This window comes from Marmota marmota, unplaced genomic scaffold (assembly GCF_001458135.2).
Source record: "Marmota marmota marmota unplaced genomic scaffold, marMar, whole genome shotgun sequence".
NCBI classification, from domain to species: domain Eukaryota; kingdom Metazoa; phylum Chordata; class Mammalia; order Rodentia; family Sciuridae; genus Marmota; species Marmota marmota.
Window position 1 is genome coordinate 10114925 of NW_025999945.1, and position 12329 is coordinate 10127253.

The window sequence follows — 12329 nt, forward strand, 5'->3', positions numbered from 1 at the left end:
GGGAGGAAGAGCATGAGAAGAAGATTAACATTAAACAGGGACGAGAGGGGGGAGGGAAAGGGAGAGAGAAGGATAATTGCATGGAAATGGAAGGAGACCCTCATTGTTATACAAAATTACACATAAGAGGAAGTGAGTGGAAAGGGAAAAAAAACAAGGGGGAGAAATGAATTACAGTAGATGGGGTAGAGAGAGAAGATGGGAGGGGTGGGGAGGGGAATGGGGATAGTAGAGGATAGGAAAGGCAGCAGAATACAACAGACACTAGTATGGCAATATGTAAAACAGTGGATGTGTAACCGATGTGATTCTGCAATCTGTATACGGGGTAAAAATGGGAGTTCATAACCCACTTGAATCAAATGTGTGAAATATGATATATCAAGAACTATGTAATGTTTTGAACAACCAACAATAAAAATTTAAAAAAATATATTATTAGTAATAACTTTCAACATGTTCTAATAGGAATCCATGAGCCTATATTGATACTAAGTAAATAATGATTAACTAATAAATAGGTGGGTAGATGATAGCTAAGACACCTTTTCCTTAAAGGAGAAAGCCAATTGATGAATACAGAAGAATGATGGAATTATAAAATCACTAATCAACCATCATAGTAATAATAAATTCAGTCAAGAAATATCAATCAATAGTCACAGTAGTGGGTGAATGTTTGCTAAGGAGCAGATATTTACGTGGTCTAAAGTACTTGTTAAGTACATAGAGAAAGAGAATGACTATAGCAGAGAATCTGTGAGGCAGACACCACTTTAACCGAGTAACATAGGTTAACCTCACCCCGTTAGACAAACTGAAACTGTATGTTACCCATAGGAAACACTGAAGATACACAACACCACATCACTTCTGTGAGATTCCTGCCAAATGCAAAACCTGAAACAGGAAACATCAGGAAAAGTCAAATTGAGGACATTCTACAAAATAACTGACCTTTGGGAATATCAAGGTCATACAAGTCAAGGAAAGGTAAGTGAATGTAACGATTAAATGCAACTTGTATTGCTGAGTCAGATTTTGGGGGAATGAGGATATTAATAAAATAATTGAACAAACATGAATTAAATGCCAGTAATTATCAATGCTAATTTCCTGATTTAAAAGGTTATACTATGGTTATATCAGAGAAAATCCTTGATTATCTAAGATATGCCAGGGTATTAGTCATCGTGTCACCAACTTTTTTGGGAGGGGAATGCTCTTTGTTCTATTATCATACCTTTCAAGTTTGAATTTATTTCAAAAATTAAAATATAAGATCCATGAGTCCGGGCTGGGATTGTGGCTGAGCGGTAGAGCGCTTGCCTAGCATGTGTGAGGCCCTGGGTTTGATCCTTAGCACCCCATAAAAAATAAATTAATTAATTAAATAAAGATATTGGGGGGGGAGGAGATCCATGAGTCCACACTTACACATAAAATAAACACATAAAAGAATGGGGGGAGGGGTTATTTACAGTAGAAAGTAAACTTAAAAATGTACAAGGAAAAATAGAACTTTAAAAAGAAATCACCATTTCAACCACTAAGTTATTAATTGATTCAAGCATGAATATTGAATGGATCCTAAAATTATTCAGTCATTATTTGTTGAGCTACAGAATACTTATACAGACTCAAAGCATCTTCTTACATTATTAATTACAAAGAGGGAAATATACCGTGAGTTAAATCTGGTAGGTACTATGTACTTCACCCAAGTGATCAAAGTTACTGTCATGGCAGCTCTGGTACACTGAGACAGACACATACCATTTACACAGTCTTCCTGCCAAGAGCACTATACTAGCTTTCTGTCACTGTGACAAAATCCCTGAAAAAAATCAATCACAGGAGGAAAGATTTATTTTGGCTCATGGTTTCAGAAGTATAGCCCATGGTCACTCACCTCCACTGATTCTGGACCTCTGGCGAGGGAAATGTCATGGTGGAGAGGATATGGCGGAGCAAAGCAGTTCACCTGATGGAAGTCAGGAAGCAGAGAGGGAGATAGTGGCCAGGGACAAGACACAGCCTTTAAGAACATGTCCCCACTGACCTCCATCCTCTAGGTAGGCCCCACTTCCTAAGGTTTCTACCACCTCCCAATAGTGCCACCAGCTAAGGACCAAGCCTTCAAGACATGAGCCTTTGGGGGACATTTCAGATCTAAACTGTAACAAACACATAATCATGATCAAATCGTAAGAAGGTACTTTACAAACCGTAAGTCAGAGATGTTTTAGGAAACAATAGGAAAATACTCTTTAAAAAAGACAGTGTCTTAAAAAAAAACATGAAAGGCTGATAAATGCAGATTAAAGAAGAGTAAAGAGAAAAGACAGCTAAATGCTATGTGTGATCATGGATTAAATCTTGAACTGAAGGAATTACTATGTTCAAAATTGGTACAATCAACAAATTTTGAATGAGGACTGTATATCAGATGATATTTGATCAACATTAAATCTCCTGAATTATGACAATGAAACTATCCTAATTCTAAGGAGATACACATTAGGGTAAAATTGATCTTTTTTACTTTCAAATGTTTCATTAAAAATCACATGAGGAGGGCTGGGGTTGTGGCTCAACAGTAGAGTGCTCACCTAGCATGTGGGAGGCCCTGGGTTCGATCCTCAGCACCACATAGAAATAAATAAATAAAGGTATTGTGTCCAATTACAACTAAAAAATAAATATTAAAGAAAAACATGTGGGGATGTGCTCAATGGTAGAGCAATTTCCTAGCAGGTATGAGGCCCTGAGTTCAATCTCTAGCATTGCAAAATTAAAAAAAAAAAAAAAGTTAGGCTGGAGATGTAGCTCTGTGGTAGAACACTTGCCTAGCATGAACAAGGCCCTGGGTTTGATTGTTTGATTCCCAGCACCACACACACACACACACACACACACACACACACACAAAGAACATAGTAGATGCTCAATATATGTTATTAAATGCTTAAGTTAAATGACAAAGTCCAAGTAGTACCCTTTTAATTCCAAGTAATAAGATTTATTTCAAACTGCGTGGGTGACAAAGGAAGTCAGTTCATTTAACTTTAAAGACAAAAGATATTCTTGCTTCATGCATAGATGGATCCAGGGGTTCAATAATCAATATGATCATGATCTAGACACCCCTCTCGTGCGCTCTCTCTCTCTCTCTCTCTCTCTCTCTCTCACACACACACACACACACACTCCTATTTCCCTTTGTATTGGCTATATTGTCTCTCTTCAGCTGATAGTCTGCATGATGGTCTCATATATTGGATATTTGTCATATTGTCAGCAGAAATAAAGATTCTTTATCTGTTTCATAAACTTCCACTAGTAATCTCATTGAACCAACTTGACAATCAGAAAGGATGAAAAATTCTAATGGGAAGATCTGAGATTTGTGACCTTTATTAAAACCACATGCAATAAGAGGAAAGTGAACACAATTCTTTAAGAAAATCAGGGTGCTGTTCAAGAAGAAGGGAGATTGGATGCTGGGCTAGCAGAATTCACAGATGTCTATTTCTGAGTCATTGTGTGGACCCAGATGCAAAAACTTCATCACCCTGTTGTTCTTTTAGCTGTCTTGGTCAGGGCCAGGGGTACATCAACAGTGGCCAATCACTAGTCCCTTGGCAAGACTCACTCTTACCATAATTTAACCCTTTAAGGAAGCCCTGAGGGGATGGTTTCAAAATTGTGCTCTACCTGTCTGGTAGGAGGAGCAGCCTTAATCTTTCAGAGCACAAAGATAAAGCCATGCATTCTTGGAACATCATTGCTGAGAGGAGAAGAGCAGCCTGGATCTCCCTTCTCCCTTTCTTCTCTCTGATTTGCATCTCCATGAACCTCATGGCATGCAACTGAGACCCTGTGAAGTCCCCAGTGATTTCCAGAATTCAAGCTATTTCTTCTCAGTTAACCTATGCTTCAAAATACATTTTGTATTTTGAAAATCAGAGTAAAGAAAGATCTTTAAAGAGTGATGAGCGGCCATTATTTCTCCTATTACATGAAATAAGCTTAATCAAACAGTGGACATGTTAAGAGACTGTTCAAAGTCATCTGAGGAAATGTTGTGAGATTTCAGGAAGCAGAAAATATGGTCTTTGCCATTAGGAAGTACTCAGATTTTAGACAGAGGGGAGTCATTCACATGCTAGACACCTTTCCTAAGGATCCATTATAGTCTCTAGAGGCTAGAAGTGCAGGGAAACCTGGGAGTTCCCGGCAAGACCTGTGGAGAAACAGGGAACAAAGAAGATTAAAATATGCATTCAACAAGGGAAGGGGCTTTTCCTGTCCTATTCATTTATAAGATCCTCTGTCTAGAAGAGTGCCCAGCACATAATACTCATCAATGCATATTTGTTAAATAAAAGAATATGCTAGCAGGGTGCGGTGGTTCACGCCTGTAATCCCAGCTGCTCGGGAGACTGAGGCAGGAGGATCCCAAGTTCAAAGCTAGCCTCAGTAATGGCAAGACACTAAGCAACTCAGTGAGACCCTGTCTCTAAATAAAATATAAAATAGGGCTGGGGATGTGGCTCAGTGGTTGAGTGCCCCTGAGTTCAATCCATAGTACCAAAAAAAAAGAGGATAGGCTGAGGAAGACATTCAGAAAGGCCATCAAAGAAAGTGAGAGGGAAAGTAAAGATTGCATGAGAATTAGAGGAGTTTTTTTTTTTTGGTGTGTGTGTGGGAGGGCTGCTACTGGGGATTGAACTCAGGGGCACTCGATTACTGAGCCACATCCCTAACCTTATTTTGTATTTTACTAGAGACAGGGTCTTACTGAGTTGCTTAGTGCCTCGCCATTGCTGTAGCTGGCTTTGAAATTGGGATCCTCCTGCCTCAGCCTCCCGGGCAGCTGGGATTACAGGCATGCTTCACTGCACCAGCCTAGAGGAGTTTTAAGGAGGGGATAAACTCTAGGACTGAGAAGAAGACTTAGAGTAGCTGGCAGGATGAAGCACAGCCAAGCTACACTGGAACCAACAAAGATTCATGACTGGCAGAAGGGGAGGTTAGTCAGCAGCAGATGGTACAAATGCAACAAATTGTAAAGGACACAGACTAGCAGCCCATTGACCAAAGACAGCAGACGGATATATTTTGTTTGAATTCCTTGTTAGGATTTCAATGGGTACCCTTCAAAATCCAAGTATTGTCAATGTGATAGTATTAGGAAGTGGGGCTGTAAGAGGTGAATAGATTACAAGGGCTCCTTCCTTGAGAATGGGATTCAGACCCTTATAAAAAAGGCTCCACACTGCATTGGCTTACTTGCCCTTCTGCCTTCTGCCATGTGGGGGACACAGCATTTTTCTCCTCTAGAGGATGCAGCAACAAGGTGCCATCTTGGAAGCAGACAGCAACACCCACCAGACAACTGAACCCACTAGCACCTCGATTGTGGGCTTCCCAGCCTTCAGAACTGTGAGAAATAAATTTATTTTCTTTATATATTACCCAGTATCAGGTATTTTTGTTTCAATAGCACAAACCAAATGAGGCATTTACCAATGTTTAAAATTTGGAAATTTTATATAGCATCCAGATTTCTTGGTTTTTGTTAAAAACTCAGGCCATCTAATAACACTGAGCTCATGTTCTCCCAGGACAACAATTGGCTGGAGATAAGCTGTCTTGCAGAGGGAATGTGCTCTTCAGTGCACCACAGCCCCGTCACTCCTGATTTCTTATACCCAGCCCAAGTCTCATTTACGTGACCTGTGGGCTCTGTCAGCATGTAAGCTTGTGACAAGTGTAGGGGAGGCTGTGAGATCCCCAGTTTCCTCTGAAAACACTTAACACCCCCCTCCTTAGCCTTTCTTGTTCTTTTCACCTTTCTATGTTACTTCCTGTTCTCAGATAGTTATATGTAAAAATTCAAGTAAATTTTAAAAAGAAGTAAAGGGACTCAGGAGTTTGGCAAAACCAAAACTTGTGCTTGACAATGATAAAGTAAAGTGATGGAAAAACATTTCACAACTATTCGCCTCCAAGAATTCCCATATTTGTGTGCTAATTGGATTGTAATAAAGGCAAAGGCAATTGATTATTCCCATCCCCTTCGCCCTTCCTCCTCTCACACAGTCCTAGAACTACATTCTCTTTAAGGGTGTCCGTATGAATATTTTTGTTATCTTCCTTCTCTAGTATTTTCAGAAACTTAACACATGCTGGATGTGGCAGGTGTGATACTAATTTGGATACGGGTGGGAGTCGCCTAGCCAGCTATTTCAGAAGGGCTTGGAGAATTGAATCAGCGCATCAAGCTGGTTGGCACATTGTGCTGCCTGAACAACAGTCCATTTGGGCATTAAGTCCATTGAGAGCCAGCCGCCCTTCTAGCTGGTTAAACCCCCATGAGCTATGAGTGATTAAATAGGAACAGAGAGTCAGCACCTGTTCCAGCTTTGGCAAGAACCCTGAAATAGAGCAATCATCTCTCATGGAGGCTGAACTTCAGCATTTACAGCTGCTTGCTTCCTTATCAAAAATCAATTCCTGTCTATTATATAACATAAATAGGATGGCCTTTCCCCCTCCCTAAGTCACCGTTTTTCTTCTTGACTGGAGGAATCTTTTAAGCACTTGTGTGTAGATTTGAAGTCAACGGGAAAGGTTGTTTGCTTTCCCTATAAGAGACCTACTCAAAAGAATGCACCCTTCATTTTTTTTATTTGACCATTTTTAATAGTTGGCATGGAGCTTATTGCTTGTTTCTTTTTTTAATATTTTTTTAGTTGCCAATGGATTTTTTATTTTATTTATTTATTTATATAGTGCCGAGGATTGAACTCAGGGCCTCACACATTCCAGGCCAAGTGCTCTGCCACTGAGCCCCAACTCCAGCCCCTTGTTGCTTGTTTTTGTTTTCTTTCCCAGACAAGCTGCAGAAGACTGAATGGAAACATATACTAGGGACATATAACTTTGTTCAGTGATTATAACAATCAATAAAAATAAAACAAAATAAAAAGGTTTTGTTCCCTATAACAGTATAAATAGATACAGAGAGACCAAGAAATTGGAATGGAGGGGAAAAGGAGTAAGAACAAGGAATAGAGAGACAATAAGCAAATATGTAGTCAGAGACGGGAGGAGAAAAGTTAAAAGTGGATCCCCTGTTCAGACCACTCCCCAGCTCCAAACAACATTGGCCCTAACCTCATCTGACTCTGCAGATGCCAGGCTTCTTCCGCCTGGCCCTAGGCCACCAGCCCCTAGAACACGAGCCCACCTAGTCTACTCAGTTTGATCCTGGATGCCCTGGTGCCCTCATTAAACTAAGCACAGGATCTTCTTTCTCTAAACCTGTTTCAGTTTCCTCAGAATAAAGGAAAAAACCCTCTTACAGTAGGTTATTTGTCTTAATTACCCAGATTTTCTTTCTAGAGAATGTGCGATTTCATCAATCGAATTTTTGATATTTCACTTTTAGGAATCCAATGAGAATTTACCCAGCCCTCTATAAATTCATCCGTTCCACTAGTATTTCCTGCTTTTCCTGTTGAATGTCATTTGAGATACCGAGGACAACTGGACTCAAGAGGGCATTTCTCACCTCCTACCACCCAATTCTCTAGTAACAAGACCTTCGGCTATTGTCCAGATATCTTGTTTGTGGGTTTATTATTTCTCTTATGTTAGTAAATGCAGCTTGACAATAGTGAAGTTAGTGAAGCTGAAAACAACTTAGAGGGAAACTTCACCTGCAGAAGATGAATGTGTGTATTTAGAAAGAGTATTTGTTAGCTTGTTTGATTTGAAATGTAAGGTAAAAAAATATTTTAAATTAGTTTTGAGCCAAATGTGGTAGTGTCCCGGTGAAATTCCAGCTACTTGAGAGACTGAGACAGGCAGATTGTGAATTTGAGGCCATCCTGGGCAACATAGTGATATCCTGTCTAAAAATAAAAATTTAAAAATGCTCAGTGGTAGAGCTTTTTGCCTAGCATGTGTGAGGCGCTGGATTCGATCCCCAGTGCCCCCCGCCCCCGCCCGCCACACGCACGCTCTTACAAATTTAGCTTTAGAAAACATGGCAATATGTCACCATTAAAGTAAATTAAACTTAATCACTTCCTTCCTCTCACTCCTTTTTCCACTCCCATTGATTCTGTAGTATTTCTTGGTAAATGGTACCATAGAGAGTGTGTTAGTGTGGGTTGGTAAAGCACCTGTAATCCCAGCTCCAGGGAAGCTGAGGCTGAGGCAGGAGGATAACTTGAGTCTAAGAGTTCAAGGCCAGCCTAGGCAACATAGCAAGACCCCAACTTAAAAAAAAAAAATAGTGTACTAATCAGCTTTCTGTTGTGATAAAATACCTGAGATAAACAACTAAAGAGGAAATGTTATTGTAGCTCACAATTTCAAAGATTTCAGTGTATGGTTGCTTCATTGCTTTTAGGATTGTGATGAAACAGAGTATCATGGCAGAAGTGAGACGTGTGTGGCGTTGTTTAACTCATGGTGGCCAGGAAGGAGAGAGAGAGAGAGAGAGAGAGAAGAGGAAGGGAGGAAGAAGTAGGCAATAAAATACACCCTTAAAGGGCACACTCACAATGACCTACTTCTTCCAACAGGGCCCACCTCCTACACGTTCCTCTACCTCCCAATGGTCCATTAAATCATTATCCAGAAATGGATTAATCCATTCATGAGGTAGAGCCCTCATGATCCAGTCACCTCCTGAAGGCCCCCACCCTCGGAACAGTGCTGCACTGGCACCAAGCCTGCAACCCGTGGCCTTTTGGGGACATTCCAGACCATAACAGAGAGAGACCTATCCTTTGGTTTCTGCAAGGACCCAACAGTCAACTTGTGCAGTGCATCTCTGCTCCTGGTCTCCGAATCTCCCAGTTACATCAGCTGCTCCTTTCATGGGCTGGTATTCTTACTGTCAGATGCAATTACTGGTTCATCTGTTGGCTGGTTTCTCTCATAAACAAAGGTTTTACAAAACTTGCCAAGACCAGATGAAATTGTGTCAGATCCAGCCTCAGAGCTCCAGGCTCCTTCCTGGTCCCAAATCCGACTGTGAAGATGGGAAAAGCTCTCAGCAGGCCTGGGTGTGGAAAACTCCTGCTCTGGTTCTGTTTATATTCTGAACTTTAAGCTGGGAAGTTAAGCCAAGTGTCCCTTTGCATACTGTTATAAAACCAGTTAATTTTTTGATCCATGATAAGGATAGCATAGTGAGTGATTTGCCTTAAAATCCTGCTATAACCTTGTTCAAAAACACTGAGTGGCTCAGGAAAAGATTACTGTCCTTAAGTGATCTGCAAACCCCACAGACACATCCCCACACTATCCCATTAACTCTGGATCCTCCCCTTCTTCCACTTCCCTCTTACTCTACAATTATGTGACCTTCTTGCTGTTCCTTTGGTATCTCAATATTTTATTCACCACAGGGCCTTTGCATGTGCTATCTCCTCTGCCTAGAATGTTCTTCGCCCAAGCACCCATAGATTCCTTTGTTTCCTATAGTCCTCCTCAATTGTGCCTTTCTCGTTGAGATCTTCCTTGAGCACCCTTCACAAAATAGTAGCAGCAACTTCTGAAAACAGCTTTATTGGTATATAATCCACATACCCTACAATTCACTCATTTAAAGTGTGCAATTCCGTGACTTTTAGTAGACTGACAGAGTTGAGCACCATCACCCCTCTTGGCTATAGAACGTTGTCATCATCCTTAAAACAAACTCTGTACCTTGTACTCATCACCCCACCACCACCACCAATACCAGTCCCTCAACCCCAACCAACCACTAATCTATTTTTAATCTCTCTATATTTGTCTATCCTCATATTTTTTCATATATATATATGTCTATTTTCATATAGTCCTTTGTGACTGGCTGTTTTCCCTTACTATAAAGTCCCAAGATTTATACTTGTCTAGGCTTATATCAGTACTTTATTGCCTCTTATTGCTTGATATAATTCCATTGTATTGATGTACCACATTTTCTCACTCTGTTCATCAATAAATGGACATTTGAGTGGTTCCACTTCTGGCTGTTATGAATAATGCTGTTAAGAACATTTGTGAAGAAGTTTTTATACATACATGTTATCATTTCCTTTGATACCTAGAAGTGCATCCACATCATATTTATCTTCCTTTATTTGAACACTCATGACGATTTGACCATATTATATAGTAACCTTTTTTATATTGTCAGTCCTTCTCCAACTAGAATGTAACCTCCCTGAAGGCATAATCTTGGTTTGTTTTGTTTACTGCTTAGAATAGCACCATGAAGTAAATATATGCTGTAGGAATGATTCAAAGAATGCTAAAAGTGGTAGAGCAAACTTAGGGGAAAAACCCTATTCATTTAGAAAATCAGCTGTGTATACATGAAAAGTGAATTCGCAGGAAGAGGTGTGGAATGACAACTTGCAGGGAAGTAAGAAAATTACCAAGCTGCCACCAACCTGTGTCTTAAATAAGTGACTTCCCTTTGGCTTCAGTTTCTCCCCTGTAAAATGTTGGAATTGAACCCAACATTTGTGGCTCCTTCTAGCTCTATAACCCATAATTAAAACATAAAATTAACAAGCGACTTGATTTGCTCCTGTGGTTTCTCAGTTTCTCTCTCTCTCTCTCTCTCTCCTCTTCCATATTTATTAAGTGTCTTCATGAACAAGACTTTTCTAGGTGTCTGATGTCAAGTAAACATTGACAGTCGATTTGGACAATAATCACAGCATTGTTGTTTTAAATTTCTTTTCTTTCTCATTCCATTTTACACAGATACAAAATGCATTCATTAGAGGAAACAGAATAAGTGGGGTGAGATGGGGAAAAAAAAAATCCTGGTCAGACTCGCTGGTTGTGGCTTTTGCTGTCTGGAGCTAACAGTCTACATTCCAATCACTCATCCTCAGCTATCTCGTTCTTGTGTTTTTCATAGTTTTCATGGGCTAAATATTTGCCTGAAATGAGACAAGCTTCTCTATCATTTCTTTATCCAGGGAGCTTATTCTTTGATTTGTCATAAGTCCTCAATACCAGGGCAGTGGGAGTACAAGCACAGAAAAGTCTTTTTCTTCTCCTATTAGCATCACATTAATTCCAACCTGCATGCTTTACCTCTCTTGTATCTCAGTTTCCTCCTCAGTAAAATGGTGGGTTTAGAGCTTGGACCCCAGTCTCTTCCTCATTGAACTTAACTGTCTGCAGGAGTCAGAGCAATCTAAAGCAGAAGAGAAGCCAAAGGAATGAGAGGTTCTACTGAATAGAGATCTTGTTTTTGCTGGAGAGATATGCTTGCAAAATCATTGGCAGTATTCCTGGACCAAATACCCCAAAGTGTATTTTGTCAGGAGAATTTTTGATGATTAAGTTGCAGGGACAGTTTTACATATCTGCCTACTCCATGATTTTATTTTTATTTTTTTTATATTTATAAATACATTTTTTTTACAGAGAGAGAGAGAGAGAGAGAGAGAGAGAGAGAGAGACTTTTTTAATATTTATTTTTTAGTTTTTGGCGGTCACAACATCTTTGTTTGTATGTGGTGCTGAGGATCGAACCCGGGCCGCACGCATGCCAGGTGAGCGCGCTACTGCTTGAGCCACATCCCCAGCCCCTACTCCATGATTTTAAAGTAGCATTTCAGGAGAGCTAAGTGGACCTGAGAGGTAATTACACAAATGTTTCATTCAACAAAGCTTGGAGTCTACATGTAGCAGTCTCTAAGCAGGAGGTGGTTAACACTTCTCATCTAACCTGCCCCAGGACTCAGTAAGACAGATTTTCCTGGCTCACTGTTTTACAAATGAGGAAACTGGGGCTCAGAGATGTTAAGCACTTGCCTTGGCTAGGATTATGTGAATAATAAACACAATCTGTATGACCACAAAGCCTCGACACTCTTTTCCTTATGTAAAAACCCCTTCAATTGCATATCATGCATGCAATTGTGAATTGCTTGGGAGACTCAGGCAGGAGGATTTCAAGTTCCAGGCCAGTGTGGGTAACTTAGTGATACTCAGTCCCAAAATAAAATGAGAAGGGTTGGGTATATATATAGCTTAGAGGTAGAGTTCCCCTGCATTCAATCCCCAATAACACATGTGCGTGCCCACACCTACACAGAGAGAAAAATGGATGCTCATAATTACAATAGCTCTTTCAGAATCACAAAAGAGGATATTTTATTCTTCAGTAACAGAAGAATTTTATGGAAAACTGAAGTATCTGAGCATATTTTATTATTTTCAATTACCAAATGTAAACCATGAAGCACTTCTTTAAAAAATACTCTAGCAAAAGTTGAAGTTCTGCATAGTGG

At 40.0% G+C, this 12329-nt stretch overlaps 1 protein-coding gene across 1 annotated transcript in view; it reads left to right on the forward strand.

Moving 5' to 3' along the window:
- Plce1 (phospholipase C epsilon 1) overlaps positions 1–12329 on the forward strand; it is a 371015-nt gene that overhangs the window by 33709 nt on the left and 324977 nt on the right. Inside the window, exon 2 of the mRNA XM_048801772.1 lies at positions 841–993. The gene's annotated coding sequence lies outside the window, so the exon portion shown is untranslated. The remainder of the gene's footprint in view (positions 1–840; positions 994–12329) is intronic.